Source organism: Anomaloglossus baeobatrachus, chromosome 12 (genome assembly GCF_048569485.1).
Source record: "Anomaloglossus baeobatrachus isolate aAnoBae1 chromosome 12, aAnoBae1.hap1, whole genome shotgun sequence".
Lineage (NCBI taxonomy): Eukaryota > Metazoa > Chordata > Amphibia > Anura > Aromobatidae > Anomaloglossus > Anomaloglossus baeobatrachus.
In genome coordinates this window covers 138,727,257-138,745,847 of record NC_134364.1, presented here as the reverse complement: position 1 = coordinate 138,745,847, position 18,591 = coordinate 138,727,257, and positions in this window count along the sequence as shown.

Below are 18,591 nucleotides of genomic sequence, written 5' to 3'. Positions count from 1 at the left end.
ATTGTCGGTACTCATGTATATATTGTTCCGAGTCCCTCGTTCCCAGCTGCTGGACCTCGGAAAGCTTTTCCTTTTCAGCTTCCTGTTCTCATAGGGTGGGGATGGGAAGTGGGGTGTACTGAATGAAAAAGGATTTAACTATTTCCTTTCTCTGGCTATTGGTGACTTCCTTATTGAGATACAAATGGATTACTCATGGAAACCGAGTAAGTAAGGTGCCTTAAGAATACATGAACGGAATTAAAAAAGGAAGATAACAAGACTTTGTCATCCAACATTTAATGACAAAATAAACCCTTCCTAGGACAATACAGAATATTTCCACATATACGGTATGAGAAATTACCATGGGATGAGAAGACTCAAGAATACAGTAAATGTGACTCACTTGCAGGTTTCTAAAATTAGTGATTACTTGTGCTTAGCAAAAATATATGAAGGGGAGCATGTATAAAGTTGATATACTAATGAGCAAAAGGGTAACAATGTTTTGATTTTTTGACTTTCAGGCTCCATATCTCACCATCCACATTTTATAGACAATCATCTTGGCTATCTCATACATAAATTGGACTTGCAGTTATTTAGTATATGATTAGTTATACAGATTTCTGTCATGTATCTGCATTGTTACTGTTTTACTCTTAAAAATCAAAATTTTAATTTTTATTATTTGTTAATATTCTCCTCTGGCGTTCAGCACTGCCTGAATCCTTCTGGGCTCTTGATCAGATTCAAGCATTTCTCTACCAAAATTTGATCCCAGGTCCCTTCTACACCTTCTCAACGTTGGTGTATACTGGTTGCCTCACTTGGGAATGTATATGTACCGCCCCGTGCTCGGCTGCAGCCGAGCCGCTCAGATCCGGGCTCGTTGGTGGGTGGCTCAAGCGCCTTCGGACCCGGGGTCACGTCGCTCTGAAAGGATGCTGGCACTACGTAGGGGGTTGGTAGGTAGGTTTACGGCCGGGGCCGTGGTTTGGGTTATGTTTGTGACGCCACCCACAGGTTGTGGTGAATGTAGACACCACCGCTGCTGTTTACTAGGCCCCGGGGACGGTGTTGCGCAGCCAAGTGTTGACCCCTCCGTGGGTAGGGGATGATGGTCCCGGGGCCCGGTTGTGAGGGTGCGGACAGATTGGTGTGGTGCGAGTCTCTGGTAAACCAAAAAAATGGTGGTCGGTGCCCGCAGCCGGCTGCGTCTGGTCCCTCACGTGGTTTGGTGGTCCCCGCCTTTCTCCTGCACCTTGTTTTGTAGCTGTGGACTGCCTGCGCTTCAGTGACGGGAGTCCGTTTGCCTGCAGACGCTGGCCCGTGGGATCTCTCTGCCTGAGCGGTGGCTTTCTATCCCCCTCGTTGGGCTGTTGTCTTCAGTCGGGACTTGGTTGCGAAAGGACCTAAAGTCCAGACCTCAATCAGTGAATTAACTTAGTCCGGTAGATTCGGGACCTCGTTTCAGGGTCTGAGTACCCCCCTCTGTGCTCCAGTTTCCAGTCGGTTCCCCGGTTCAGTATCGGCGAGCCACTACCCTGTCCCGGTCCCTTACGGTTCCACCAGGCCGTCTTCCCGGCTCCTGCAGGCGGTGTCCACCGTCTGCCTCTTGGCCAAAGGGTGTCCAGGCTACGACCCAGACTCCTGTCAGACGTTTATTCCTCTCAACTACTCTCTTTTTCACCTCCAAAACTAATCTGCTCTGTTTTTCCCACCTAAGGCTATCCGAACTCCTCGGTGGGCGTGGTCAACCGCCTAGCTCCGCCCCCTGGTGTGAACGTCAAGACCTGAGGGGGGTGAACAAGGTTTTTAGGTTGGCTGCTGTTACCTTTTTAGGGGGGACGGGTGTTTGAGCAAGGGCCTGTCTGTGACTACCTGGCTAATCCAGGGTGTCACATATACAGACGTTTTTTCGACTTTATCCACAGGAGTTCGATTGGGTTGAGGTCTGGGGACTGTGGTTACAATCCAGCGCCTCTACTTCATTGTCATTGAACTATTTCTTCTTCAATCTTGCCATATGGTTCTGGTCGTTGTCCTGCTGGAACACTGTCGTCCTTTTCATACCCATAGTACTCAAGTGTGCAAAGTAACTCATCTTGTAGGATCCTCACATATAGCTCAGCTTTGAGACCACCATCCATCCTGGTCAAGTATTTAACGCCTTTGACTGTGACACAACCCCAAATCATCAGGCTTCTTCCCCCAAGCTTCACAGTTCCTTCAACTTATCAATTTGTTAACCCCTTTTCCCCTTGTTTCTTCTAGACCGATTTGCACCCATCAGAGTTTAGTCTATTGACTTTCATCTCATCACACCAAATCACCCGTTTCCAATATTCTACTGTCCACTTTTCACATTTTTTTGCAAACTCGAGTCAATGCTTATTTTGATAATGCTGAAGACGAGGCTTCTTCACTTTTTTCGGCCACCATTCCAGACTTGTGTAATCTGCATTGAACGGTGCTTACATGGTCATCTGTGATCTCACTATTATGAAGCAAAAAGCTGTGTCCACTGCCAGGTTTTTCGCATCAGAACTGATAGACCTTGTGATGAGCCGACTTGTTAACTCCAATATTCTGCCTGGACGTCACCTCTTTGCTGTGTGAACAGAATTAATATTACATTCTTCCAACTATTTGGGCATTCACACAATGCTCTTTGGTAATTATCTTGGCAGAGAAAAGGGTACTTTACACGCTGCGATATCGGTACCGGTATCGCTAGCAAGCGTACCCGCCCCCGTCGATTGTGCGTCACGGGTGTCGCGGGCGGGGAGGACGCCGCCGCTGCTGCTGGTTGCTCGCTAACGCTCAGGTCTGGCGCTGCTGCAGCTGCTGCTGCTGCTCGGTGGCTCGAGCGGTGGGCCGGATCCGGGGACTCGAGCGGTGCTCCTCGCCCGTGAGTGAAAGGGGTGGTTGGTTTGGAAGATTTAGTCTGTGACGCCACCCACGGGTTGCGGTGAAGATGGGCACCACCGCTGCTGGTGACGGGGATCCCGGGAGCGATGGTAGGGAGCAGCTGGGATGTTGTTTTCCCCCTCCGTGGGTAGGGGTTGGTGGTCACGGGGCCCGGTGGTGTGACGGGGAGGCAGGGTTGGTGAGGTGCAGGGTTGCAGGGACAGCGCGGCGCGGTGCCGGATGGCACGGGTGTACTCACTCAGCAAGAGATGCACAAAGTCCTCGGTAAACCAAACGGCTGGATGGACGGGTCCTGCAGCCGGCTGCAGTGTCTCTCCCCGGACAGGTGATGGCGGCTGTCTTTCCCTGCACCTTGATGTACTTGTTTGACTACGATGGATCCCCAACGGTAGTCCGCTCCCCGGTGTATGGATGCCGGAGGAGCCCGTTTGCCCGCAGGCGCTAGCCCTTGGGTCTCTAGCCTTAGGCGGTAGCTGTATACCCTCACAGTGTGGGCGGTTGCCTTCTATCGGGTCTTTGGCTGTTAGAGAACCCCTGGGGTTCCGGTCACACTCGGATTTGACTATTGTCGGCGGCTCCAAGCCTGGTCGGGGTCCGATGGCCCTGCCTGTGTGTGCTGGCTTCACTTCGCTCCCTGGTCGGTATCGGCGGTCCAACGCCTGACCCCGGTCCTATGGTTCCGCGTTGCTTCACCACTCCTGCAGACGGCCACCACCGTCTGCCAACCTTGCTGTCAGTGCCTGGGCCACAAACCCAGACACCCAAGTGTTTACTCCTCACTCTTCAAACTCCAAAACTACTCTGACACTTTTCCCGCCTCCAGGCCTGTGAACTCCTCGGTGGGTGGGGCCAACCGCTTGGCTCCGCCACACCTGGTGTGGACATCAGCCCCTGGAGGGAGGCAACAAGGATTTTGTGTTTGGCTAATGTTACTGTCTAATGGGGGTGGGGGTGTATGTATGTTACCTGTGACGACCTGGCTAGTCCAGGGTGCCACACGGGCATATCGCTGCATGTGGCGCACAACATTGCTAACACCCGTCACACGGACTTACCTTCCCTGCGACGTCGCTGTTGCCAGCGATCCGCCTCCTTTCTAAGGGGGCGGTTCATGCGGCGTCACAGCAACGTCACATGGCAGCCGTCCAATAGCAGAGGAGGGGCGGAGATGAGCGGCTGGAACATGCCGCCCACCTACTTCCTTCCTCATTGCCGGTGGAGGCAGGTAAGGAGATGTTCGTCGCTCCTGCGGTGTCACACACAGTGATGTGTGCTGCCGCAGGAACGAGGAACAACAACGCTACTGACCAGACGATATTTGGTGTTTGTACGACCCCTCCAAAACCAACGATATTTACCACTTTTGCTATCGTTGAAGGTCGCTCGTACATGTCACAGGCTGCGATGTCGCTAACGACGCTGGATGTGCGTCACAAACACCATGACCCCGACGATAAATCGTTAGCGATGTCGCAGCGTGTAAAGTACCCTAAACAGCTATCAATGAGCTGCATGATGCTGTTTTTTTCTTTGGAAATCTTCCTAGCTACTCCTCAATTCAAACCGGTGATCTTTCCCTTGGGAATGAACATAGTAACCCACTGAGCTATTAGGGAATGTGAGAACAGGTTGTAAATAGTAGTATACAGGAAGAAAATTATTTTTCAAACTTTCAAACACTGAGAGTAAAACAGTAACAATGCAGTGACATGACAAGAATCTGCATAACTAATAATAAGCTAAATAGCTGGAAGTCAAATTTATGTATGAGATAGCTAAGATGATTGTCTATAAAATGAAGGCCATCTCACGCTCAAAGCTGTAGTGGATGCTGAGATATGGAGCCTGAAAATTAAAAGCTTAAAACATTGTTACAGTTTTGCTCATCTGTGTGTCACAATTCCGATGTGCAAAACATTCTGTAGTGTTCTGCTATGCTCTCCTGCAGAGCCGGTATATGTTGCTTATGGTGAGAGCGTTTTGCAGGATGAATGCTCTGTGGGTTGTTTCACAGCACTGGGTTCCACGCCGGTCCATGGAGGTGCTCTCACAGATGCTTCTCATTCCCGATGATTGCTCTGCTTCATTAGGGAGCGTGTTAGCTCAGGACGCTGAAGTCGTACTTCCTTGCTACAGTTGTGCTGTTGGCTTCTGTAGTGCTCAGTATTCAGATCTTGGCCTCTTGACTCCGGACTGTTGTTTACCTGTCTCTGCCTGTCCTTCCCTGTTTCTGTTGTGACTTCCTGGCTTCTGACCTCAGACTTCCTCCTGACGACGTCCCTGCCTGCTCCCTGTATTTTGTACAAACTCTCCTGGCTGACCTTTGGCTTGTATCTTGATCTCGTCTCTGTCTGCCCCCTTGTACTGTCGTTCTCTCCCGGTTTATGATCTCGGCCAGTCTGACTACCTCTACATTTAGTTTATACAAGTAGTGTCTAGCGCCACCTTGTGACAGTCATCACAGTAAGTATATAGAGAAGAGGAATAATCGTTATAGCTGTCAAAAGCACCTCTGGAACACAAAACAGAGGCTAAATTGTAAAATACTAGCAGAATAGTCATATCAGAGATGAGCTACTAAATGCAATTGAAAGTGAATATTTTAACTATCTTATTATGCCAAAATACATATTTTCTGTAATATGCTTATGCATGAATGTGGAACATGATGGCCACCATTTTTCTGAACTGTAAGGGGCAATCAAAAGTGTAAAAAATAAATTAAATACCATAAATACTTATGCTCAACTGTCCACTCCTCTCTCCAGCCCCTCCATTCCTGACCATCACCCGTCCAGTTCTCATTGCATCTTTATATCACTGCCGAGAGCACTGAAATCTCCATCTTTTATGGTAGGTAAGGAATTCCGGTTCTAATGAGGCCCAGAATGGTTCTGCACATGCACATGTAAGGTTATGACATCATTCTATCAAGACATGCACTATAACCTTGTGTGCGCATGCGCAGAAGTGTCCCGGGCTTCATCAGAGTTGGGATGCCCAGGGATTCAGCTGTCATCATTGGTGATGAATAGATGACTAGGTACAGTTAGGTCCAGAAATCTTTGGACAGTGACACAATTTTCGCGAGTTGGGCTCTGCATGCCACCACATTGGATTTGAAATGAAACCTGTACAACAGAATTCAAGTGCAGATTGTAACGTTTAATTTGAAGGTTTGAACAAAAATATCTGATAGAAATTGTAGGAATTGTCACATTTCTTTACAAACACTCCACATTTTAGGAGGTCAAAAATAATTGGACAAATAAACCAAACCCAAAAAAAAAATTTTAGTTTCAATATTTTGTTGCGAATCCTTTGGAGGCAATCACTGCCTTAAGTCTGGAACCCATGGACATCACCAAACGCTGGGTTTCCTCCTTCTTAACCCCTTCAGCCCCCGGGCACTTTCCGTTTTTGCGTTTTTGTTTTTTGCTCCCCTTCTTCTGAGAGGCGTAATATTTTTATTTTTCCATCAATCTTGCCATATGAGGGCTTGTTTTTTGCGGGACGAGTTGTACTTTTAAATGAAACCATAAGTTTTACCATATAGTGTACTGGAAAACGGCAAAAAAATTCCAAGTGCGGAAAAATTGCAAAAAAAGTGTGATCGTACAATAGTTTTTGGGATATTTTATTCACTGTGTTCACTATATGGTAAAACTGAGGTATCTATGTGATGCCTCAGGTCGGTGCGAGTTTGTAGACACCAAACATGTATAGGTTTACTTGTATCTAAGGGGTTAAAAAAAATTCACAAGTTTGTCCAATAAAAGTGGCGCACGTTTTGCGCCATTTTCCGAAACACGTAGCGTTCTTATTTTTAAGGATCTATGGCTCAGTGATGGCTTATTTTTTGCGTCTCGAGCTGACGTTTATAATGGTACCATTTTTGCGCAGATGCTACGTTTTGATCGCCTGTTATTGCATTTTGCGTAAAACTTGCGGCGACCAAAAAACGTAATTTTGGCGTTTGGAATTTTTTTGCGACTACGCCGTTTACCAATCAGATTAATTGATTTTATATTTTGATAGATCGGGCATTTCTGAACGCGGCGATACCAAATATGTGTATATTTATTTATTTTTTAACCCTTTAATTTTCAATGGGGGGAAAGGGGGGTGATTTGAACTTTTAGGTTTTTTTTTTTTTTTTTTATTTTTTAAAACTTTTTTTTTTACTTTTTTTTTATTTTACTAGTCCCCCTAGGGGGCTATAGCGATCAGCAATCCGATTGCTGATCGCTATCTGCTGATCACAGCTATACCTCTGTAATCAGCAGATTCAGTCACTTTGGTTTTCCCTCTGCTCTCGGCCGAGGGAAAATGAAAGTGAAACATCGTAGCAGCAGGCGTCATCACATGACCCTGTGCTACGATGGCAACCACCGATAGTCACGTGATAACACACGTGACTTCCGGTGGGGGCGGCGGTGAGTAACAAACATGGCCGCGCGCATTTAAATCTTGCTGCCAGACTTTGGCAGCAAGATTTAAGGGGTTAATGGCCGCGGGTGGAAGCGATTCCACCCGCGGCTAGCAGGCACACATGTCAGCTGTTGAAAACAGCTGATATGTGTGCCGATCCACGCCGCCTGCCCGCGGCAGGGGGCGGGGCTTAACGGGACACGATCCTTGACGGATAGATCCGTCCAGGGTCGTGAAGGGGTTAATGCTTTGCCAGGCCTTTACAGCCGCAGCCTTCAGGTCTTGCTTGTTTGTGGGTCTTTCCGTCTTAAGTCTGGATTTGAGCAAGTGAAATGCATGCTCAATTGGGTTAAGATCTGGTGATTGACTTGGCCATTGCAGAATGTTCCACTTTTTTGCACTCATGAACTCCTGGGTAGCTTTGGCTGTTTGCTTGGGGTCATTGTCCATCTGTACTATGAAGCGCCGTCCGATCAACTTTACGGCATTTGGCTGAATCTGGGCTGAAAGTATATCCCGGTACACTTCAGAATTCATCCGGCTACTCTTATCTGCTGTTATGTCATCAATAAACACAAGTGACCCAGGGCCATTGAAAGCCATGCATGCCCATGCCATCACGTTGCCTCCACCATGTTTTACAGAGGATGTGGTGTGCCTTGGATCATGTGCCGTTCCCTTTCTTCTCCAAACTTTTTTCTTCCCATCATTCTGGTACAGGTTGATCTTGGTCTCATCTGTCCATAGAATACTTTTCCAGAACTGAGCTGGCTTCATGAGGTGTTTTTCAGCAAATTTAACTCTGGCCTGTCTATTTTTGGAATTGATGAATGGTTTGCATCTAGATGTGAACCCTTTGTATTTACTTTCATGGAGTCTTCTCTTTACTGTTGACTTAGAGACAGATACACCTACTTCACTGAGAGTGTTCTGGACTTCAGTTGATGTTGTGAACGGGTTCTTCTTCACCAAAGAAAGTATGCGGCGATCATCCACCACTGTTGTCATCCGTGGACGCCCAGGCCTTTTTGAGTTCCCAAGCTCACCAGTCAATTCCTTTTTCCCCAGAATGTACCCGACTGTTGATTTTGCTACTCCAAGCATGTCTGCTATCTCTCTGATGGATTTTTTCTTTTTTTTCAGCCTCAGGATGTTCTGCTTCACCTCAATTGAGAGTTCCTTAGACCGCATGTTGTCTGGTCACAGCAACAGCTTCCAAATGCAAAACCACACACCTGTAATCAACCCCAGACCTTTTAACTACTTCATTGATTACAGGTTAACGAGGGAGACGCCTTCAGAGTTAATTGCAGCCCTTAGAGTCCCTTGTCCAATTACTTTTGGTCCCTTGAAAAAGAGGAGGCTATGCATTACAGAGCTATGATTCCTAAACCCTTTCTCCGATTTGGATGTGAAAACTCTCATATTGCAGCTGGGAGTGTGCACTTTCAGCCCATATTATATATATAATTGTATTTCTGAACATGTTTTTGTAAACAGCTAAAATAACAAAACTTGTGTTACTGTCCAAATATTTCTGGACCTAACTGTATTGTAGTTGACTCATGTTAAAAGGCGCCACGCTGTATAGCACAAGGGTCTCAGCTTATTCGCTGAGTGTTTGTGAATTTTTCCCTGAGTGTCTTCCCCTGTTAGATTGTGTTCATATCCAAATTGTAGTAAAGCACTTTTGTTAGTTAATCTAGTTTTGGGGCCGTTTATTTCCCATTTGTGACTTCGCTGTATCCTAAAGAGCCCACCCCGGTGCACGGCTTACATGCGTGTCCATGCTGGAGGCCCGCCGGCTGCCTGCGTGTCCATGCTGGAGGCCCGCCGGCTGCCTGCGTGTCCATGCTGGATGGGTGTGGATGGGGAGTGGATATGGGCGTGACTGTGAAATGAGTGTGGTTAGGGGGCGTGGCCTAAAACAGGTTGTCCTCTCCTCCGCCCCTATGCAGGTTGTCCTGTCCTCCGCCCCTATACAGGTTGTCCTCTCCTCCGCCCCTATACAGGTTGTCCTCTCCTCCGCCCCTATACAGGTTGTCCTCTCCTCCGCCCCTATACAGGTTGTCCTCTCCTCCGCCCCTATGCAGGTTGTCCTCTCCTCCGCCCCTATACAGGTTGTCCTCTCCTCCGCCCCTATACAGGTTGTCCTCTCCTCCGCCCCTATACAGGTTGTCCTCTCCTCCGCCCCTATACAGGTTGTCCTCTCCTCCGCCCCTATACAGGTTGTCCTCTCCTCCGCCCCTATACAGGTTGTCGTCTCCTCCGCCCCTATACAGGTTGTCCTCTCCTCCGCCCCTATACAGGTTGTCCTCTCCTCCGCCCCTATACAGGTTGTCCTCTCCTCCACCCCTATACAGGTTGTCCTCTCCTCCGCCCCTATACAGGTTGTCCTCTCCTCCGCCCCTATACAGGTTGTCCTCTACTCCGCCCCTATACAGGTTGACCTCTGCTCCGCCCCTATACAGGTTGACCTCTGCTCCGCCCCTATACAGGTTGACCTCTGCTCCGCCCCTATGCAAGTTGTCCTCTCCTCCGCCCCTATACAGGTTGCCCTCTCCTCCGCCCCTATGCAGGTTGACCTCTGCTCCGCCCCTATGCAGGTTGCCCTCTGCTCCGCCCCTATGCAGGTTGCACTCTCCTCCGCACCTATGCAGGTTGTCCTCTCCTACGCCCCTATGCAGGTTGCCCTCTCCTCCGCCCCTATGCAGGTTGTCCTCTCCTCAGCCCCTATGCAGGTTGCCCTCTCCTCCGCCCCTATGCAGGTTGCCCTCTGCTCCGCCCCTATGCAGGTTGCCCTCTGCTCCGCCCCTATGCAGGTTGCCCTCTGCTCCGCCCCTATGCAGGTTGCCCTCTGCTCCGCCCCTATGCAGGTTTCCCTCTGCTCCTCCCCTATGCAGGTTGCCCTCTGCTCCGCCCCTATGCAGGTTGCCCTCTGCTCCGCCCCTATGCAGGTTGTCCTCTCCTCCGCCCCTATACAGGTTGTCCTCTCCTCCGCCCCTATACAGGTTGTCCTCTCCTCCGCCCCTATACAGGTTGTCCTCTCCTCCGCCCCTATACAGGTTGTCCTCTCCTCCGCCCCTATACAGGTTGTCCTCTCCTCCGCCCCTATACAGGTTGACCTCTGCTCCGCCCCTATACAGGTTGACCTCTGCTCCGCCCCTATACAGGTTGACCTCTGCTCCGCCCCTATGCAGGTTGACCTCTGCTCCGCCCCTATGCAAGTTGTCCTCTCCTCCGCCCCTATACAGGTTGCCCTCTCCTCCGCCCCTATGCAGGTTGACCTCTGCTCTGCCCCTATGCAGGTTGCCCTTTGCTCCGCCCCTATGCAGGTTGCACTCTCCTCCGCCCCTATGCAGGTTGTCCTCTCCTCCGCCCCTATGCAGGTTGCCCTCTCCTCCGCCCCTATGCAGGTTGTCCTCTCCTCAGCCCCTATGCAGGTTGCCCTCTCCTCCGCCCCTATGCAGGTTGCCCTCTGCTCCGCCCCTATGCAGGTTGCCCTCTGCTCCGCCCCTATGCAGGTTGCCCTCTGCTCCGCCCCTATGCAGGTTTCCCTCTGCTCCTCCCCTATGCAGGTTGCCCTCTGCTCCGCCCCTATGCAGGTTGTCCTCTCCTACGCCCCTATACAGGTTGTCCTCTCCTCCGCCCCTATACAGGTTGTCCTCTCCTCCGCCCCTATACAGGTTGTCCTCTCCTCCACCCCTATACAGGTTGTCCTCTCCTCCGCCCCTATACAGGTTGTCCTCTCCTCCGCCCCTATACAGGTTGTCCTCTACTCCGCCCCTATACAGGTTGACCTCTGCTCCGCCCCTATACAGGTTGACCTCTGCTCCGCCCCTATACAGGTTGACCTCTGCTCCGCCCCTATGCAAGTTGTCCTCTCCTCCGCCCCTATACAGGTTGCCCTCTCCTCCGCCCCTATGCAGGTTGACCTCTGCTCCGCCCCTATGCAGGTTGCACTCTCCTCCGCCCCTATGCAGGTTGTCCTCTCCTACGCCCCTATGCAGGTTGCCCTCTCCTCCGCCCCTATGCAGGTTGTCCTCTCCTCAGCCCCTATGCAGGTTGCCCTCTCCTCCGCCCCTATGCAGGTTGCCCTCTGCTCCGCCCCTATGCAGGTTGCCCTCTGCTCCGCCCCTATGCAGGTTGCCCTCTGCTCCGCCCCTATGCAGGTTGCCCTCTGCTCCGCCCCTATGCAGGTTTCCCTCTGCTCCTCCCCTATGCAGGTTGCCCTCTGCTCCGCCCCTATGCAGGTTGTCCTCTCCTCCGCCCCTATACAGGTTGTCCTCTCCTCCGCCCCTATACAGGTTGTCCTCTCCTCCGCCCCTATACAGGTTGTCCTCTCCTCCGCCCCTATACAGGTTGTCCTCTCCTCCGCCCCTATACAGGTTGTCCTCTCCTCCGCCCCTATACAGGTTGTCCTCTCCTCCGCCCCTATACAGGTTGTCCTCTCCTCCGCCCCTATACAGGTTGTCTTCTCCTCCGCCCCTATACAGGTTGTCCTCTCCTCCGCCCCTATACAGGTTGTCCTCTCCTCCGCCCCTATACAGGTTGTCCTCTCCTCCGCCCCTATACAGGTTGCCCTCTCCTCCGCCCCTATGCAGGTTACCCTCTGCTCCGCCCCTATGCAGGTTGCCCTCTGCTCCGCCCCTATGCAGGTTGCCCTCTGCTCCGCCCCTATGCAGGTTGCCCTCTGCTCCGCCCCTATGCAGGTTTCCCTCTGCTCCTCCCCTATGCAGGTTGCCCTCTGCTCCGCCCCTATGCAGGTTGTCCTCTCCTCCGCCCCTATACAGGTTGTCCTCTCCTCCGCCCCTATACAGGTTGTCCTCTCCTCCGCCCCTATGCAGGTTGCCCTCTCCTCCGCCCCTATGCAGGTTGCCCTCTCCTCCGCCCCTATGCAGGTTGCCCTCTGCTCCGCCCCTATGCAGTTTGCCCTCTGCTCCGCCCCTATGCAGGTTGCCCTCTGCTCCGCCCCTATGCAGGTTGCCCTCTGCTCCTCCCCTATGCAGGTTGCCCTCTGCTCCGCTCCTATGCAGGTTGCCCTCTGCTCCGCCCCTATGCAGGTTGCCCTCTGCTCCGCCCCTATGCAGGTTGCCCTCTGCTCTGCCCCTATGCAGGTTGTCCTCTCCTCCGCCCCTATACAGGTTGTCCTCTCCTCCGCCCCTATACAGGTTGTCCTCTCCTCCGCCCCTATACAGGTTGACCTCTGCTCCGCCCCTATACAGGTTGACCTCTGCTCCGCCCCTATGCAGGTTGTCCTCTCCTCCGCCCCTATACAGGTTGCCCTCTCCTCCGCCCCTATGCAGGTTGACCTCTGCTCCGCCCCTGTGCAGGTTGCCCTCTGCTCCGCCCCTATGCAGGTTGCACTCTCCTCCGCCCCTATGCAGGTTGTCCTCTCCTCCGCCCCTATGCAGGTTGCCCTCTCCTCCGCCCCTATGCAGGTTGTCCTCTCCTCAGCCCCTATGCAGGTTGCCCTCTCCTCCGCCCCTATGCAGGTTGCCCTCTGCTCCGCCCCTATGCAGGTTGCCCTCTGCTCCGCCCCTATGCAGGTTGCCCTCTGCTCCGCCCCTATGCAGGTTGCCCTCTGCTCCGCCCCTATGCAGGTTGCCCTCTGCTCCTCCCCTATGCAGGTTGCCCTCTGCTCCACCCCTATGCAGGTTGCCCTCTGCTCCGCCCCTATGCAGGTTGCCCTCTGCTCCACCCCCTATGCAGGTTACCCTCTGCTCCGCCCCCTATGCAGGTTGCCCTCTCCTCCGCCCCTATGCAGGTTGCCCTCTGCTCCGCCCCCTTTGCAGGTTGCCCTCTGCTCCGCCCCCTATGCAGGTTGCCCTCTGCTCCGCCCCTATGCAGGTTGCCCTCTGCTCCGCCCCTATGCAGGTTGCCCTCTGCTCCGCCCCTATGCAGGTTGCCCTCTGCTCTGCCCCCATGCAGGTTGCCCTCTCCTCCGCCCCTATGCAGGTTGCCCTCTGCTCCGCCCCTATACAGGTTGCCCTCTGCTCCGCCCCTATACAGGTTGCCCTCTGCTCCGCCCCTATGCAGGTGGCCCTCTGCTCCGCCCCTATGCAGGTTGCCCTCTGCTCCGCCCCTATGCAGGTTTCCCTCTCCTCGGGCCCCGCACGCTTCCCCCTCCTCTCCATTCTGCTTCTCCCGCACGGATCCTCCACTGCCCTGCACAGCTCCCCATCTCCACTGTATAAATCCCCCTCTCTCCTTTGCCCCTGTATAGATTCCTCTTCGTCGCTGCCCTATATAGCTCCCCCTCCTTCGTCTCCTCCACCTTCATAAAGATCCCTCGTCCTCTCCAGCGGCCCGTAGAGATCCCCCTCCTATCCTCCTCTTCCTCGTACATATCCCTGTACTCTCCTCCTCCTCATCCTCCTCTTTGTATATATCCCCATCTCCTCCTCCATCTCAATCCCCCCCGCCGTGTGGGGGCTGATGATAGGGGTGGTGGTGTATTAGGGCAAGAGCGCTGTGTGGGGGCTAATGATGGGGGGTGGGGGTGTATTAGGGCAAGATCGCTGCGTGGGGGTGTATTGGGGCATGAGTGCTGTGTGGGGGCTGATGGGGGGGTGGGGGTGTATTAGGCCAGGAGCGCCGTGTTGGGGCTGATGATGGGGGTGGGGGTGTATTAGGGCAGGAGCGTTGTGTTGGGGCCGATGGGGTTGGGGGTGTATTAGGGCAGGAGCGCTTTGTGGGGGCTGATGATGGGGGTGGGGGTGAATTAGGGCAGGTGCGCTGTGTGGGGGCTGATGATGGGGGGTGGTGGTGTATTAGAGCAGGAGCGCTGTGTGGGGGCTGATGATGGGGGTGGGGGTGTATTAGGGCAGGAGCGCTGTGTGGGGGCTGATGATGGGGTGGGGGTGTATTAGGGCAGGAGCGCTGTGTGGGGGCTGATGATGGGGGTGGGGGTTTATTAGGGCAGGAGCGCTGTGTGGGGGCTGATGATGGGGGTGTATTAGGGCAGGAGCGCTGTGTGGGGGCTGATGATGGGGGTGGGGGTGTATTAGGGCAGGAGCGCTGTGTGGGGGCTGATGATGGGGGTGGGGGTGTATTAGGGCAGGAGCGCTCTGTGGGGGCTGATGATGGGGGGTGGTGATGTTTTAGGGCAGGAGCGCTGTGTGGGGGCTGATGATGGGGGGTGGTGGTGTATTAGGGCAGGAGCGCTGTGTGGGGGCTGATGATGGGGGGTGGGGGTGTATTAGGGCAGGAGCGCTGTGTGGGGGCTGATGATGGGGGGTGGGGGTGTATTAGGGCAGGAGTGCTGTGTGGGGGCTGATGATGGGGGGTGGGGGTGTATTAGGGCAGGAGCGCTGTGTGGGGGCTGATGATGGGGGGTGGGGGTGTATTAGGGCAGGAACGCTGTGTGGGGGCTGATGATGGGGGGTGGTGATGTTTTAGGGCAGGAGCGCTGTGTGGGGGCTGATGATGGGGGTGGTGGTGTATTAGGGCAGGAGCGCTGTGTGGGGGCTGATGATGGGGGTGTATTAGGGCAGGAGCGTTGTGTGGGGGCTGATGATGGGGGGTGGTGATGTTTTAGGGCAGGAGCGCTGTGTGGGGGCTGATGATGGGGGTGGGGGTGTATTAGGGCAGGAGCGCTGTGTGGGGGCTGATGATCGGGGGTGGCGGTGTATTAGGGCAGGAGCGCTGTGTGGGGGCTGATGATGGGGGGTGGTGGTGTATTAGGGCAGGAGCGCTGTGTGGGGGCTGATGATGGGGGTGGGGGTGTATTAGGGCAGGAGCGCTGTGTGGGGGCTGATGATGGGGGGTGGGGGTGTATTAGGGCAGGAGCGCTGTGTGGGGGCTGATGATGGGGGTGGGGGTGTATTGGGGCAGGAGCGCTGTGTGGGGGCTGATGATGGGGGTGGGGGTGTATTAGGGCAGGAGCGCTGTGTGGGGGCTGATGATGGGGGTAGGGGTGTATTAGGGCAGGAGCGCTGTGTGGGGGCTGATGATGGGGGGGTGGGGGTGTATTAGGGCAGGAGCGCTGTGTGGGGGCTGATGATGGGGGGTGGGGGTGTATTGGGGCAGGAGCGCTGTGTTGGGGCTGATGATGGGGTGGGGGTGTATTAGGGCAGGAGCGCTGTGTGGGGGCTGATGATGGGGGTGGGGGTGTATTAGGGCAGGAGCGCTGTGTGGGGGCTGATGATGGGGGTGGGGGTGTATTAGGGCAGGAGCGCTGTGTGGGGGCTGATGATGGGGGGTGGTGATGTTTTAGGGCAGGAGCGCTGTGTGGGGGCTGATGATGGGGGGTGGTGGTGTATTAGGGCAGGAGCGCTGTGTGGGGGCTGATGATGGGGGGTGGGGGTGTATTAGGGCAGGAGCGCTGTGTGGGGGCTGATGATGGGGGGTGGGGGTGTATTAGGGCAGGAGTGCTGTGTGGGGGCTGATGATGGGGGGTGGGGGTGTATTAGGGCAGGAGCGCTGTGTGGGGGCTGATGATGGGGGGTGGGGGTGTATTAGGGCAGGAGCGCTGTGTGGGGGCTGATGATGGGGGGTGGTGATGTTTTAGGGCAGGAGCGCTGTGTGGGGGCTGATGATGGGGGTGGTGGTGTATTAGGGCAAGAGCGCTGTGTGGGGGCTGATGATGGGGGTGTATTAGGGCAGGAGCGTTGTGTGGGGGCTGATGATGGGGGGTGGTGATGTTTTAGGGCAGGAGCGCTGTGTGGGGGCTGATGATAGGGGTGGGGGTGTATTAGGGCAGGAGCGCTGTGTGGGGGCTGATGATCGGGGGTGGGGGTGTATTAGGGCAGGAGCGCTGTGTGGGGGCTGATGATGGGGGGTGGTGGTGTATTAGGGCAGGAGCGCTGTGTGGGGGCTGATGATGGGGGTGGGGGTGTATTAGGGCAGGAGCGCTGTGTGGGGGCTGATGATGGGGGGTGGGGGTGTATTAGGGCAGGAGCGCTGTGTGGGGGCTGATGATGGGGGTGGGGGTGTATTGGGGCAGAAGCGCTGTGTGGGGGCTGATGATGGGGGTGGGGGTGTATTAGGGCAGGAGCGCTGTGTGGGGGCTGATGATGGGGGTGGGGGTGTATTAGGGCAGGAGCGCTGTGTGGGGGCTGATGATGGGGGGTGGGGGTGTATTAGGGCAGGAGCGCTGTGTGGGGGCTGATGATGGGGGGTGGGGGTGTATTGGGGCAGGAGCGCTGTGTTGGGGCTGATGATGGGGGGTGGTGGTGTATTAGGGCAGGAGCGCTGTGTGGGGGCTGATGATGGGGGTGGTGGTGTATTAGGGCAGGAGCGCTGTGTGGAGGCTGATGATGGGGGGTGGGGGTGTATTAGGGCAGGAGCGCTGTGTGGGGGCTGATGATGGGGGGTGGGGGTGTATTAGGGCAGGAGCGCTGTGTGGGGGGCTGATGATGGGGGGTGGGGGTGTATTAGGGCAGGAGCGCTGTGTGGGGGCTGATGATGGGGGGTGGGGATGTGTGGGGGCTGATGATGGGGGTGGGGGTGTATTGGGGCAGGAGCGCTGTGTGGGGGCTGATGATGGGGGTGGGGGTGTATTAGGGCAGGAGCGCTGTGTGGGGGCTGATGATGGGGGTGTATTAGGGCAGGAGCGCTGTGTGGGGGCTAATGATGGGGGTGGGGGTGTATTAGGGCAGGAGCGCTGTGTGGGGGCTGATGATGGGGGTGTATTAGGGCAGGAGCGCTGTGTGGGGGCTAATGATGGGGGTGGGGGTGTATTAGGGCAGGAGCGCTGTGTGGGGGCTGATGATGGGGGGTGGGGATGTGTGGGGGCTGATGATGGGGGGTTGTATTAGGCGCTGGTCCTCGTGTTGATAGACTGGTTTCTCTGCACATTTTGCAGCAGTGACAGCCGCCAGCCCCGCAGGTGTAGTGTCGGTGCATTACCTTCAGGGACTCCACTCGGCTGGATCCTGTCACAGGTAGGAGATCTTCTTCTTGTCGTGACGCCACTCTCAGTATTGCGGCCAGTAGGGACCGCCACTGCAGGTTGAGGGACGCCTGGGGCTGATGGTGAGTGCAGTTAGTTGGAATAGCCTCCTGAGAGTGAGGCAAGCCCCAGGGCCCTGTGTAGGTGCGTAGAACCACAAGGCGCAGAATAACTCCACACAGGCAGAATGTCTTTCAGGGTTTTTACTCACTTCAGGTGGCAGGGTGAGTAACCCGGGCGTAGCTGGGATGAACCAGGCGGGAACCAGGTATCCTTCAGGCTGACTTCTGATGGTGACTACCAACTCGCCTTCCTTAGCCCTTGGTGGTTTGGGGTAACCCCGACTTTTAGTCCCTATGGGGGTCACCCAGGGAAGTTGCTGAAGCCTCACTCCCCTTCGTTTGCCGTTTGCTTGTGGCCTGGACCAGCTCACTCCAGCTGCTTGCCTCCTGTGAGCTATGGGCCCTAACTGTGGCTACGTGGCTGCGGCTTTTGTGGTGTTGTGGTGTGGGCTTTGAGGGCCCCACACCGGCAGGTTTAGCAGGGAAAGGTGGATCTATCCCCGCTCCGGGATCTGCCGCCCGTTTGGGCCTGGTTCTCCCTAGCAGTCTCCTTACTTCCCACTCTGTGCTCTCTCTCTAGCTGGAGATGGGTTTCGGGTAGCACTCCTAGGTGACCGTTCTCCCCCGTCGGTAGCCACTGCGCGGACGCTGTCAGACTACAGCAGCCCAGGGGAAGGGGTCAGCTCTCCTCGGAGCTCCCTGGACTCTGCTCTGAACCGGCTGACATCTGGGACCTTCACTGCTGCTCCTGTCAGAGCTTCACTTTCCTGCTCCTCACTCCTCCACACTCTGCTGCAGACTCTAGACTGTTTACTCCTCCTTCTCTTTTCCCTTTTGTGCCTGCCTACGCCACCTAGCAACCAGATTCTCTTACCACACCCCTTGAGAGGAGATGGAGGCTTTTGGCCCCCTCCACTATTCCAGTGAAGGTGAAGGCTTTTCCCCCTCCTGGGATCCCCAGGGGTCCTCTCAAAGGTACATGTGTGAGACCTGATCACTATGCGCCTGTGTAGTCACACCTCGGTCAGCCTTCTGGATTACCTGTATTGTACTGTCCCCAGCATGGGTGCAGTACTCAGTGGTGCCTGACCAGGTCAGGGGCGCCACAGTGACAGCCGCCAGCGTTCTCGGCCGCTCTCTGCTCATCTGTGTAAGTGACTTGGGCACGGCTGGATTGTCTGTCTGCTTCTGTGGGGGGCACAGAGATGCCTCTTAATTAGTATAAATGGGACCACTTGCTAAAAATATCTGCTGGCCGGGAGCAGCGCGCCTCTGACAGCTGGAGGC